Genomic DNA, 14158 nt, shown 5'->3' with positions numbered 1-14158 from the left:
AGCTGGACTGCATGCATAGTTTGTACTAACTGTTGGCACATGGAGACCTCATCATGTGTAAAAACCCAGTGAGGTTTAACATCCCCAGTAGGGGAAGTCCTTTCCTCTGATCCCCCATGCTGGCAAGCCAGCTAGAGCTGCTGAACTTCACAATCAGCTGATTGTCCCATGGTGGAGACCACATTGGGGCCAATTCCAGACCCTGGCTCAGGCTCTAGCCTAAAACAACAGACAACTTATTGTCAGGCACCTGGTTTTCAATTTGCTGAGGAAGGGGAGTCCAGGATTGTGATCCTGGGCTTTCCCTGCACTGGCAAATAGGGGGTGTTGGAAATCTAATCCCCAATCCCAAAACCACACATCCTGCCTTCTGTGTGGCATGGCAGGAGGTGTGATTGTTGAGATCATGGATCAGATCCCATTGCACCTTTAACTGAACGTCTGTTGGAGGGATTAGATTTCTCAGGCCCCTCTTTAGTGTTTCAGATTGGTGAAGAGAGGAATTGTGCTGCTTTAGCTTTTCTTTGTCTGCCTATATGAGTGACTAAAACAGACTTCATTGAAGTTTTAGCACTGTAATTTCACTCAGTGTGTTCAATGCAACAAGCAAGCTTTTGTTTAAAGTTGGAACTTATCTTCACTTCTGTTCAAACTAGCATCTTTCAGCTATGTTAGGTACTTCATGTGTTTTTAGCAGGAGGCAGCATGGTTCCCACTTCTATAGTACAGTTTTAAAGCTGTCATAAAATCCCTTCTTAGCACCATGTTTAACCACCTTTTAGGAGGCCACACTTGAACATGGTTTTTGCTTTAAGACATTCTAAGTACTTCTTGTTAGTGAATCATTTTTAGAGTCGCTGGTGGACAAGGCTTCACTTTATTAAGCTCAGTACTTAGGACGAGAGCCTCTTAGGCATCCTCTTTGTTTTCCTTTGTTCACACCTAGTTACCCAATTAGATTCCTGTTAACCATACCATTTTAGTGTCCTAACTCTTGGAAAGCTTGTACTGTAGCTTTTAACCCCTTATTAAAACACTGCTTTAAATCATTTGCAGCTTCAGTTCTTGGGATTTTTAAGAACATGGACCAACCAACCACTTATTAATATTGAAATTATCTTGTAGATGTGTCTCTTTGCATTCACAGTCACATGGACTCTCCCTTTCATTCATGACCACAACATTTATAATAAAACCAATGTCTACTAATATGGACAACAATTATATAACATAAAAAAATAATATGAGAAAAATATATATGTTAGGTGTAGTTTTATAATTTTAGCTGCTGAAAGGAGGAGGAAGGCCCAGCAATATGTGGCTACCAGCAGATGTTCCATGCTTCACCATTCGTAGTTTGAGAACAGCTAAGTGTGTGTGTGTGCATGCTATTCTCAGAGTCCTAAGTTTAACAAAGATCCCTTTTAAAAAAGTAAATAAGCAGAGGGATATAGATATACTATACTGTCTTAGCATTTATCTTAGTGAGTTTTGGAGTGTTTTGTATCTACCAATCAGACCATATGGGCTAATAAAATGACATTTTGCAAATGTAACTGCACATGTATTCTGCCTAGGACTAGAATAAGTAGAGTGCAGAAGAAGTAACCAGTCCCTTTCCTTCAGGCTCTTCTCTCTTTCTTATGTCAGCACCTCCCTGAGTCATTAGCTTTCCCGAAATGCAGAAGAAGGGGGCTTATTCAAAAACCTAGTGGAATCAGTGGAACCAATGTCACTGACTTCTGCAAACTTTGTATTAGGCCTCAGTAATGCTTCCAAATAGTGGTAGACGTGTAGTCCTCACAATGCCCAGGAGTCCATTTTATTGTTGCCCAGGCCAGGCTTTTATCTTTGGCTTGCTGTTACAGCAGTTTATGGTAACGGTCAAGACTAATGCAGCCAAGACCAGTGACATACAACATATTTTTAAGTAAATGCCTGATTATGGTAACAGCTGAATATAACACGTCAAATGGTGTTGAAGTAAATGGCTAATGAAGAAGGAAGTGTTGAAATAAATGTCGCTCTAACACTTCTACTTTACATTCTAAAAAGTTGCTGTGTTTCATTGCGTGCCTTAAATGCGAAGTCTTTGTTGAAATGAAACCATAAGGCAGCTTATGGGAGTCATATTTGTTGGATCAAGGCATGTGTGTGGATAAACACTAGTGCTCACTTTCGTGGGATTGTCAAACGGTTTAGAGATCGATTTAGGACTCGGCAAATAAGTAGGGTTTCTTTTTTTTTCTTTCTTTCTTTTTTTTGGTAACTGGAAGAGAGAGGTAATTCAGCAGAAGGCAAGGTAGAGATGCACCTTATACATGAGAAATAAAGCTTGTCCTCCTTATCTTGTAGCTTTATCACCTGACCCTCATAATATTAGACTTGCAAAGTTATTGATGTAAGGATCTCTACGTGCCTCATGCATAACATAAGACCTCTGCGGGGGCACTCTTTTGTGATTATTTTAATTCTTCATTTATTCACTTTTTTTACTGGACTGTGATCCTGCAACCTGACCTCTAATCACAGAAAAGTGAGAAGCTTAAACACAAATAAAACTCATGGCAAGAAACCCTTTGTGAACCAAGTCCACGAGGAAGTGCTATACTTTGGCTTATGTGAACTGCCAAAAAAGGGGTTACAAAGACTGAGCCAACACATATCTACCAAACACATTGTGACTTGAAAGAACTGCTGCTCATTTTTTGTGTGGACTGGTCTGTGGCATTTCATTTTAAATCAAGAGAAGTGGTTTTCCATTTGAACCAGCAAATTCTGACAAATCACCATTTTTATAAAGAGGCTTTCATTTTTGAGTTCATTGCAAACTATGAGCTAGGTTGTGGTTTAAGCCAAAGTGCACTAGCAGGAGATGGGTGAGGAGGCATGCTGTCCCAGGGGGAGCTCCAGGGGACTATCCAGTATACACACTACTGTTGCAGAATGTCTCTTGGCTAGTGAAGAGACATGTGACCATGGCCTTTTTAATCTCCCTCCTTTTGGGCAGCTAATGCTTTGTCCGTTCTAGTCTTGTACTTTCCTGAGCTATTGTGAGGAGTGTAGGATGAATAGGAGGAGGCCTTTCTCCAGCATTACATACCTGCTGAGGGCAAATCATAGTCTAGGTTGGGATGTGCTTACTCACCAATTACATGCTGTGATGTCTATGATGGAGGGCGGCTCTCAAGATGTTCAGTTCTTTCAACTTTTTCCTTTTGATGCATCTCTTAATTGGTGTACCATTAGAGCTGCCTGTTTAGGGTTGTTTAGCGCAGTCTTTTCTCATCTGTATGTGTACCGATAGCAGATGTAATATCTAGGGCAGTGAGTAGTCCCCTTGCACTGAATTTCTTATGTGCGCTTCTCTGCTTGAAAAGTGCCAGAATAGAGTGTCAGCAGCTAGGAGTGTGTTAGTGACACCATGCCTCATATGAGCCACTGACCCTGCATTTACTATGGGTAGGCCAACCATTACAATGTGAGTTTCCAGTGCAGTGATGTATGCGCGTACTGTATGTTTCCATAAAAGATGCACAATTTGCATAGATTTCAATTACATATGTGTGTGTTCAATCTTAAGTATACTTTTATATACTGTGTGCATGTATTCACAAATGTATCAGGTAGCATAACTTCGGAAATGCCTAACGTTACCCACTCCCCCTTACACACCCCCTAACCCCAGGATGATTTTAACAGGAATATTATAAGATGTTTGTGTGCAGTGTAGGAAGATTATATACATGCACTTCGGTGGCTTGTTGCTTCCTGGTTATTTTCCTAGTTATTTGGTAATATGATTTTAATACACTTCTGTTTTTTAAAGCTTTTTGTTTTTAAGCTATCTCTGCTATGCAGCTTTCATATCTTGGCTCCCAGCTATGTTGAACCCCATTGTAAAGTCCCTTCATGTAAAAGCCATCTAGTTATAACTCTCAAAAATAAGAGGCTTGTCTCCTGAGGACAGCTCTATATTGCGGGTGGAGTATAATCCTTAACATTGTTTTTTTTGCTTTCAAATAGCTGGGGACAGTGAGTCAAGGAGTGAGAACTCCCTTTGTTTCATGTAGTGTGCATTGCAGGGAAAGAATGTAACAGAGCAGAAAATGAAGAAAGACATAAAAGAATCTCAGCTCAAGGAGGTCAGATCCATCACAGGCTTAGCGTTGCCTTCAAAGATGCCTGGGACAGGTGGCAGTTCAAGACAATCAGAGGAGAAGCATCCGCTAGCGCCGAGATAAGGGATTCTTGCAGAATCCTGCTATCTGGTCCCAGTTTGCTTTGATGTAACTCTGCTAGAGAAGACTTCTGGGAGCAGGCTAGTGTTTCCCTCAGTGATAGGCTGCTGTTGTTCAGCCTTTTAAGGTCTCATTACAGTGCTCCTTGAGGATTAATCCTCTTTAAGGTTTACATGGGAATGGTTTTGTCTGAAGGCCCAGCCAGGGACCTTGGTACCACCTGTACAAAGCATTATTGCATTTTTTTCATTCATTTTTTTTAAATTGTTGAGGGGTTCATATTTAACAGTGTTTGACAGAAAGCTAAAACCAAACATCTAGCCCTTTTTGCTTCCCTCTTTGGCTGTTACTGAGTTTTTGTTGAGCACAGCTTGAGCAGTTCTTTGCAGACACTGAACCATTAGCAGTAAATTGTCAGCTTCCGGTTACTCTACATAGCCTGCTGTTTTTGGCACTTTTTCTTTTTCTTCCCCCCACCACACTTCTTTCTTTCTTTCTCTTTTCCTTTTTATAGGAGAGATGTTGGCTCCAGTATTAGAGATTGTTCCACTATTGCTTTATATGTATGCATACAGTATTGGATTTTACATCAATATTATTTTGTTCAGGATTGGGAATGTATAATTTATATACTTACAAATTATTTATGTAATTATGTTAATTTATTAATAATTGTTTATCTACAGTTAAGTGTTTGCATGCTAGTACAACAAACATTTCGGATCCTCTTTAACAAAAAATGCTGGTCTTATTTCCAGTGAAATCAGCAGCAAGCTATCGTTGGCAATAATTGATGCAGAATCTGACCCTGTATTTCTTATCTAGAAAGAAGCCTGTATTCTCCTGTCTCCCCTTATGTTTGGTTGATTATGCACTCCCTACTTGATTCTATCAAAATGTGGGTTTTTTTGAGGATTCGGAAAGGACCTCAATCTTGAGTCTGAACAAAGAATTGTGTCCCCAGGATTTAAAAAAAAAATTAGTGTTGTTTTTTGTTTCCCTGATTTGAATAAACCATATTAAAGCAGTTTTAGTATGTTGTGATTTTTTTTAAGGTGGCAACTGAGGTAAAAAATAATGGGAACACTGTGTGACACTGAGTCAGTGAAAATAAGTCAGTGATTTTGACACTCAGAATAACATTAAACTTACTGTTTTAGAAAACCTGAATGGCTTAAGGGTTTTTTATGTAGTCCAGTTTTGTAGTAACTGAAACTATTTAAGGTCAGACAGCTATTTCCCCTCTAACCTATGTTAAATAACTCAGTGATCTCAGTTCGGATCATTGTGGATAAGTGGTCTCATGATTAGCTCAGGTTGGCAATCTGAGCAGAAGGCTGAGGACTGAGTTGCTGTGGAAATCTCAGTATCCTCTGGTCCACAGAGGTATGCTTCCAGAAAGTGGCCATAGTAAAGGTAATATAGCGCTGTTGCCTGTGTCATACTTGTTTGGTGGCTAAATAGGGATTTAGTGTTTTAAGATGTCAGCTGAGTATCTTTATGGGTACGTTACTTCAGTGAGAGTGGAAGTTACGGCTTCCAGTATACTGCTTTTCTGTGGCTTCATAGCTTAAGAGCAGTCTCTACTAACCTTGGTATTTTTAAAGGTGCTCTGAGTTTCTGCATAGTGTGATAATTTTATGTAAGATTTATAGGAAGCCTATAGTTTAGTATTGCCTTATAATTCCCATTTTAACATGTATGTGTATATATGTATAAGTGCTATAACCTTTATGCACCTCCAAATTTCCCAAACATAATGATTTAAAAGCAATATACATACTTACTTTTTACTGTATTTGTGAGTTTTATTATGTTCCATTCATACAAATTGCTTCCCTGCTAACTAGTTCAAAGGCAGAGGAACAAAAGGAGACTAAGAAAAGGAAACAAGTCCAAGTAACATGAATGTAATAAAATAGGTTAGTGTGAAGTGCTGTTGACTCATCCCAGATTCTTGCCCATATATGCTTACATTCATAACTCTGTGGCTTATGTGTGGGTGCGTGCACACACCTACATACACTTTATGTAGTACTATACTGCACTCATATATATCTAGCTATCTGCATCCATCAAAAATTTAAAAATGCACTTTAAGTCACATAAGTAGATACCCCTGTTCTTCAGTGTCTTATAAGTACTTATCAGCAATTTATACTTTTGTAGTATAATCTTGAAAGTCATTGATCTGTTTCTAACTTAGGTTCGATTAATATTACCCCTTTGCCCACAAATCAGACAAATCCACATTTGTTTCCAGGTGCTACTTACTTAATTACATTACACTACTGTTATATAATTTAGAGTAACTGCATTTATGGAAACATCACAGATATTGGTAGTTAATATTGTGAAGTGATACAGAGTATGACAAATTACCATGTATATCTTAAGTTATGGAAAAATGGTGGGAAACTAAATTATATTGGTCCAAATTATGGTCCATCCTTCTAAAGCACAGGCCTAAAGGCAACCTATATTTTCCCTCTGCTGGGTTGTCTTTTCCTGCAAGTGGGGAGTGGCAGGTTTCCCAGAGTCACTGCTTCCCTCTCTCCTGTATTTCCACAAGGGCTGGGTTGGACAAGCAGAGAAATGAACTTTGGGATACCTTCTGTTTATGTAAACCCAGTAAGCTTACTCCTTCCTGAGGGCAGCAAAAAGACAAAATGAGGGAGACGGTGATTCAGGGAATCTCAAATTCCTTCTTAGGCTGCTTCAGGAAACATGATGCTTTTTTGCCGTGGACAGAATTGGAAACGTGCAGTCTATCCCATTGTTTAGGAAACAGATTGTTATGCACAAAACTTTGAAGTGCCCAGGAAGCCTGAGGGAAGTGTGATTATTCCTGTAAGGCCCCCTGTGAGGGTTCTCTGACATGGTGGTACCCCCAGCGGGCCTCAGGTTGACTCCTACACCTTCTTCCATGCAGTTGTGAAGGCATGGAGTCTTCTGAGCTAGGGACAGACATTCAAAAAGCCAGAGCTTGAATTGGTTCAATCTTTGTAGGTTAATCTAACCTGCCTAGATTGAATCAGTTTGCAATTGCACAGACATTCCCTCCTGGACTGAGGAAATGCAGGCACATGCCTACAGTTGCTCAGGCCAGGAGCTGGGGGGCATTAGAGCAGCTCTGTGCTGGGGGCAACGTGACCAGTGCCAGCAGTAGCTCTGAGTGAACTGGCCAGGGAGGGGTTTAATCTCCCCTCCCTGTCCCATTGGCAGGGACCAGGGCCGGGGTCCACCTGGAGCTCCCTCCTTGTGGCTGTAGTGGTGGGGCCGGGGTGCAGTGAAACACCAGCCATCATGGCCCCTGAGGCAGAGAGGGCAGGAAGGGAGGTTATTCCCCGCTCTGTCCCTGGGAGACTGCAGTGGTGTCTGCCTGCCCTGATCGCCATTGAGACCCACACATGGCCCTCCCACCAGGAAGAGGCTTGTGCTCCCCTGTCACAATTGCTCCCCCTCACCACTCCAGGGGCGGGAGTATGGCTAGAGCCTGGCTGGCAGGGCCTCTTAGGTGGGGGCAGTGGCAGGGAAGGGGGTTATTTCTCCCTCCCTCTAACAACTGGTGGAGGGGGCTTATCCTGCTGCTCACTCCTTGCAAGTGGCAGCAGCAGTGGTTGGGGTGGGCAGAACCTGTGTGGTCCCCTCGGGACAGAGGAGGGAAATAAGCCCCTCCCGGCCCCCTGCCAAAGGGGCCCAGCTGGCCAGCCTCTGGCCTCACCTTTGTCCCTAGAGCAGCAAAGGGGGAACGACCATGGTCGGGGAGCAGTCCCTGTCATGGTGTCCTGGGGCGTGAGCCACTTCCCAGCAAGGATGGGGGGTGCACTCTGGGCAAGGAAAGCTACCGCAGATGAGTGGCAGCACTAGGTGGGCTTGGGAGGCAATGGCTCCCTGTGAGTGCTGGTGTCACCACCCACCCTGTGCAGTCCATGGCAGCTCTGACCCCAGTTCATGGCCCCTCTACTGGGAAGAGGCTCGTGATGCCCAGACACCAGGGTAGGGAGAGCAGCTATATCAGGGCCCTGGCCCCTCATTGCTCCAGATGTAGGGCGAGGGTATGACCAGAGCCCAGCTGGCAGGATCCCTTAGGCGAGAGGGCAGGGAGAGGGGTTGTCCCCCCCCCTCCCTTTGACGTCTGTCAGGGGGGCAGGAGAGGGCTTATAGAGCAAGAGCAAGCAGGTGGTCAGGGCTGGCAGACCACCAGACTTGCGGTCCTCCTACAGCGGGGAATAAACACTTTCCCTGCCTCCCTGACTCAGGGGTCAGGCCAACCAGTGTTTAACCATGTCCCAGCCCTGCTGCTGCAGACCCCAGTCCAGATCCATGCTGGTGGGACGGGGGGGCGGGGGAATTAAATGTCTCCTTGGCCAGTTCATTCAGTGCTGCTGCCAGGACCATTGCTGGAGCAGCAGGCGGAGACATGCAGGTCCCCACCAGTGGGACAGGGGAGGTGGGGGGTGGAATAAACCTCTTCTCTGCCCTCTTCCCAGGGCCAGGCCCCCACCCATGCCTGTCCCTGCTCGGGCTAGGGAACAGACGGTCTGGGCCAGCACTTCTAAGCTGGAGCAGAAAGCCCAGCTCAGAGAGCATGCCAGGACGCTGGGGGTTTCTGGTTTAAGTTAAACCAGGAAGGGGTCTGGGACAGACATTGCATAAACTGGTTTGAGCTCAATCAGTTAAGTCTGATACTACATTCAACCAGGTTTATCTCAAATCGGTTTCAGCCTTTTTAAAACTGTTTTATGTGTACTGAACTTACGTTTTATTACAGGTTTAAACCAGTTTCTGATCGCTTAAACCCCTGGAGGGTAGGGACAGAAATTGGGCAGTATCACTGGTGTTAGCAAGTGTTACTGCTGCATTTGTGTGGACCAGAGGTTTTTATTATTGAGTCCTAAATAAAAAATATGTAGTAAATCAGTAAGGATGAGCCACCCTGACAAATTCAGACAAAAATTTTGCCTTCCCTTTATTCTTAGGGGAAGCCAATACCTCAGTATAAGATCTTGTTTTCCACTTTAATACCTTTCCGTAACCCAAAAATACCTAACAGGCTTTGCTTAAACTGAGAATGAGCATGGAAAACCTTTTGGAAATTTCACTTTTGAAGATAAAATTAAGATCAGCTATAGGGTCTTTGTAAATCCTAATATGAATCTACTTACAGCAGGTGCTGCTAGGTACCTGTTACATATTAATTATGTATACTAAAATATTTTTGGCAGCTTCAGTATCTTCATACCTTTGGGCAATCCAAACATTTCAGTGCTAGCAGATTTTATATTACATTTTTGCATCGGTGACTTTTTCAGGGAATGAAAATTGAATTGAAATTGATTTCAGATTAACCAGTATGAAGCTGAATAGGAATTGTTCATAGATTTCATAGATTTCATAGACATTAGGGCTGAAGGGACCTCGGAAGATCAAGTCCAGCCCCCTGCCCCAGGGGCAGAAAGTCAGCTGGGGTCATAGGATCCCAGCAAGATAAATATCCAAATTTCTCTTGAATGTGTTCAAAGTAGGTGCTTGAACCACCTCCGATGGCAGGCTGTTCCAGACCTTGGGGACTTGGACAGTAAAGACTTTCTTCCTTTTGTCCAGCCTGAAATGGTTTTGCAGGAGTTTATGTTCATTGGAAGCCATATATTAACAGCATCTAGCTTATACAAGGACTTTTTGTTTTAGTAAAAGTTAGTAGTAAATTTCAAAGGCGCATCAGTAGTTGCATTCATGCTGCCACCCAGCTTGAGGTGTTACTGTGACCTTGAATTTCTTATAGGGTTGAGTAGAGTAATTTTACAATTGAATCCTGCAAGAAATTTGCATTCGGAACTTCCGTTAAATTTAACAGCATGTACAAGAACTCCAGGATTTATCCATAGGGTATTTGGTTCTATTTATTTTCAGAGCAGAACACTTTAAATAATTACTAATAACAGTAACCACAGGTTTCATTGAAGTACTCTAGGATCTCTCTCACCAAAAAGGTATTTGTAGGGGTTCTTCACAAAAAGACTCTGCCCTCTTCTTTGAACTTTCCATTTCATTCAGGTCTCCAAAACAACTTTTTGTTTTTTGCTGATACGTCTTCCAGAGTCCATTTCCCAGCTCCTTGTTACTTTCTCCTGGCCTCCTGTACTTACATACTTTTCTTTCACTGAGCTTTTATGAATGTTCCTCCAGACTTTCTGTATTGCAGAGATTAAATCCTCTCCACACAAAACCCACCTCTGTCTCCTCAATCTATGTAATGGAAACTTGCTTTACATTGCAATTCATATTGGCTGCAATAGGGGAAGCCCCTTAAATCTCTTCTAGGAGCTAAGCTGTCTAGGAACCTGACTGAGGTGGCAGAGCTGCATAAAAATGTCTTTCATGAGATCAGTGGGAGTTGGAACAAGCTTTGTATATTTGAGCACTAACAAATCGCAATTTAGGAGTAACCTAAGGATCCTTATGTAAGTGATAGGTAACAGTCGTTACCTATTACAGAGAAGTTATCTCTGAGTTCAAATGGTGAAGGCTTTGAGTTTGAAACTATGGGACCAGAGTTTCAATTCTGGATCTGCAGGTGGTTGGTATTGACTAAATTAAGGTGATGGTTTCATTCTAATTAATGTTACAGTCCCATTATAAGTCTGAGTTACATCCCTTTGTAATGCAAAAAGAAAAATTCTCAGGCTTGGATTTTTAGGGTTAAGTCTCATTAAAAGGTTCTAATAAAACATCGACTCAATTAAATCCCTTTAAAAAAATTGAGAAAGTTTTAAACATTTCCTTCTTGACATTCGGCAAAACATCCAGTTCATAGTGTCCCTCTCTGTGCTCAACAAAGTCCCTTTACCCAGTGGAATTTGAAATTGGCTCAAATTTGGTTGAGCTTGACGTTGGTTCCTGCAAGAAACAATTTTCAGGGTCAAGGATAGTAAAATATTTGAGAATAGATTTCATGTTCTATCTGTGAAACCAGTGTGGAATAACTATAATGGAGAGAGAGCACTTTAATTATTGGCCCAGGCTGTGTTTTAAAAGAAATTAAATTAAACACTATGATTTGTTTGGGGGGTTTTTTGGTTCTTGGGTTTGTTTGTGGGCTTGGGGGCAGGGGTGAAGGGGTTATGTATCATTTTTTTTTAAGTCCCTTCTCCAGGCGTCCCATGTGACAACGCAGTCTTGATCTTGAAAGGGTGTGCACAAGTCCTTTTGCCATTTGACATAACTGAACGGCATAGACATTGTCATTTGTTCAAAATCTCAAAGAACAGTTGTGACAGAGCTTAAAATACAATCCTTATCTATTATGCTAGTCCCATGGCTTAATCTGTTAGTCCTGAAAACTGTCTTAAATTTCTGTTCTCTCCCTGGTTGTCAAGTGGAATAATTCTCCTTGTCCACTTTGTCCATACACTGACTTCAAAGCATTGTTATTACCCAGATGTTTTCACATGAAATTACTAAGAAGGGTAACTGCTTGGTTGATGATCATTATTAATGGGATGGGCATTGGAACCAAGAGACTTAATGCCAAGTTTGCAAAATAGCAGACTAAAATCAGAGTCCTAAAGGTTGATGTAGCTGCCTGAAGAAGTAGAAGTGGTTTGATTGTCAAAAATGCTGAGCATCAAGCGATTCCTATTGAAAGCTGCTGTATGTGCAGTAATTTGAAAAGCAGACAACTTTTTTTGAAGCCTAAATTGAGTTTTTGATTAATGGGGCTTATACTTAGAGTCCTTAGTCAATTAGGTGCTTTAGGAAATCCCACAGACTTGGGAGTCTTATTTCAGAAAATCCTGGCTCTAGTTTCTAACTTTGGATTTGAAAATTAATTTTCTGTGATGTTGAATTTTTTGCCAGCATTCAAGATGAACATAGGCAGTGCTGTGCATTTATGTATGGCTAATTTTGCTACATAATGAAAGTGCAGATTTTGTCAAGTGTTCAGTGAATGAGGCAGGTCTCACAAGATCAGTTATCCAGTTTGACCAACTCTGCTCACTCAATTCTTTTAATATGAGGGCCCATTCATTCCATTTATTGAAAATTAACAAAAAGAAATTAAGCCAATGCATATACTCATCCCCATTTAGGACTGCCTATAAACATGTGGTTAAATTCCTCTGACTTCAGTTAAATACAATCTGTGCCTGAAGTTAAGCAGCTGCTTACCTGTTATCCCAAACAAAGCTGTTTTCATGACTTGGTGCCAAAAGCATAAAGAGAGTCTGCAGTTGAGAAAACCAAAGGTGGGTGGAGGGTTGGGGACTTTATATAGAACTCCAAACAGCAAAATGTAAATATTAATAGGTATGTAAGGTTGCTGAGTGACAGCAATGAAGTTAATTTGCCTCATGAGTTATACAATCCAGGCACTTATAAACAAGAAAATTAATGATTAAGGATATCATAAATCTTACACTGCCCACATTGTAAACAAGCACATTATTCTTACCAAGTATAAACTACACTAACTCAGACCTTGAATGATTACAAGGTGAGATTTTCAAAGTAGAATAGCATGCAGCTAAACTCATCAGTTATCTCAAAGTATTAAAAACGACACAAAAACATTTCGTAAGACTCATAAAATACATGTAGTGCTATATATGGTTAACCTCTAATGCAGAAAATCTATTTTTTTGGTACAGAGCCATTTTCCTCATTTTTGCATGGTTAATACTGACTGAATAAAGATTTTTACAGTCAATAATAAATATATCAACTGGTGATAATTCCTCTTGAAATATTTTGATAAATAGTTTGATATTTTGATTTGCCTATAACTTTGCTTCTTTACCTTTAAATTGCTTGGGTTTTGTAACTGATGTGTTAGATAAAGAATGCTATTGTCACTTAGTGACGATAAAAAGAATTCTGTAATAGAGCTTATTTTTGGGAAAGACCATTTGGACCAGTGTCTCATAAAATAAACTTTCCAAAGGATTCCATTCCACATCTATCCCTCTCCTTCAGGAAGAACCTTGGAAAACAAATGTCTTTCGGGGTGACTTGGAGGTCTGCCAGTTCAGCCCTTGGCAAACTAGTGGGTGATGTTGATGACATGGTCAAAGATTTTTGCCTGAACTTCCATGAGACAGCCAGCTCAAGTGTCTCCATTCAGCTCAAGTGATGTGATATTACGTGTTAAAAGATGTGGTCTCTAAGCTGAAGAATGCTCAGTCTGCTTAAGCCTGTGCCAGTCCAAACTAACGCTGTAAATTTCAACAGTAATGGAATAGGAGGTCAGTACAGAGCACATGGTTGTAGTGTATGGGGGTTTGTATAATGTGTATGAGTATATGTAACAAAAATTAGGCCTGAGTATCTTATAGCGACTTGTTCAGCCATACCTGATTGTTGGTGGCAATGTGTAAATACTGAGGGATTTTTATTCTTAATAAACATGTTCGGCCAGTGTTTTGTAATGCTTCTGTGTTTATCCTCAACACCTTCTGTACCATGTTTAATCCCAAGCAGTGGAATTTGGGTATGCTACAGTGGCAACAAACCCTAGGCACTGCACAGCAAAGAAAATACTCTCCCCCTTTTACTTGCACTTATGCTCTTAAGGAATAAAGAACAAACACAAACAACCCTCCTTTATGACCCTGTGTGAGGAGTCTGGGAGAGGGATAATAAGCAGTACCTCACTGATGTGTTTTAATAAATACTAGTTTACTGTATCCCACAACAGAGAGCAAATACATGCAATTACTTGCAAATTTCTTCAGTGTTTGTACTTATAAATCTCTGCCTAAATCTTCCCAGCTGGGAGTTAGGCTAGTCTTTCTGCTGTGGAAACAGGGCTTTGTTCTCATGTTCAGCTTCAGCTCAGTCTGGAATAATTCAGAAACGTATTAGATAGATTGCTGCTCCCAAAAGACATAATGAAATAACCTTCACTCTCAGCCTTA

General features: G+C 41.3%; 1 protein-coding gene and 1 long non-coding RNA gene across 8 annotated transcripts in view; one reads left to right on the top strand and one right to left on the bottom strand.

Moving 5' to 3' along the window:
- GLI3 (GLI family zinc finger 3) overlaps positions 1 to 14158 on the top strand; it is a 255063-nt gene that overhangs the window by 89850 nt on the left and 151055 nt on the right. The gene's annotated exons all lie outside the window — the stretch shown is intronic.
- Positions 10327 to 12493, bottom strand: LOC109312832. Its single transcript, XR_002101918.1, has 2 exons — positions 12414 to 12493; positions 10327 to 11141 (listed from the first exon to the last, which is right to left on the bottom strand). It is a non-coding gene; the product is annotated as an uncharacterized LOC109312832 (long non-coding RNA).

The sequence above is a fragment of the Crocodylus porosus genome, unplaced genomic scaffold, assembly GCF_001723895.1.
Source record: "Crocodylus porosus isolate Cpor-Errol unplaced genomic scaffold, CroPor_comp1, whole genome shotgun sequence".
NCBI lineage: Eukaryota > Metazoa > Chordata > Crocodylia > Crocodylidae > Crocodylus > Crocodylus porosus.
The sequence above is the reverse complement of the archived record's forward strand: the minus strand, read 5'-3'. Positions and strand labels throughout refer to the sequence as shown.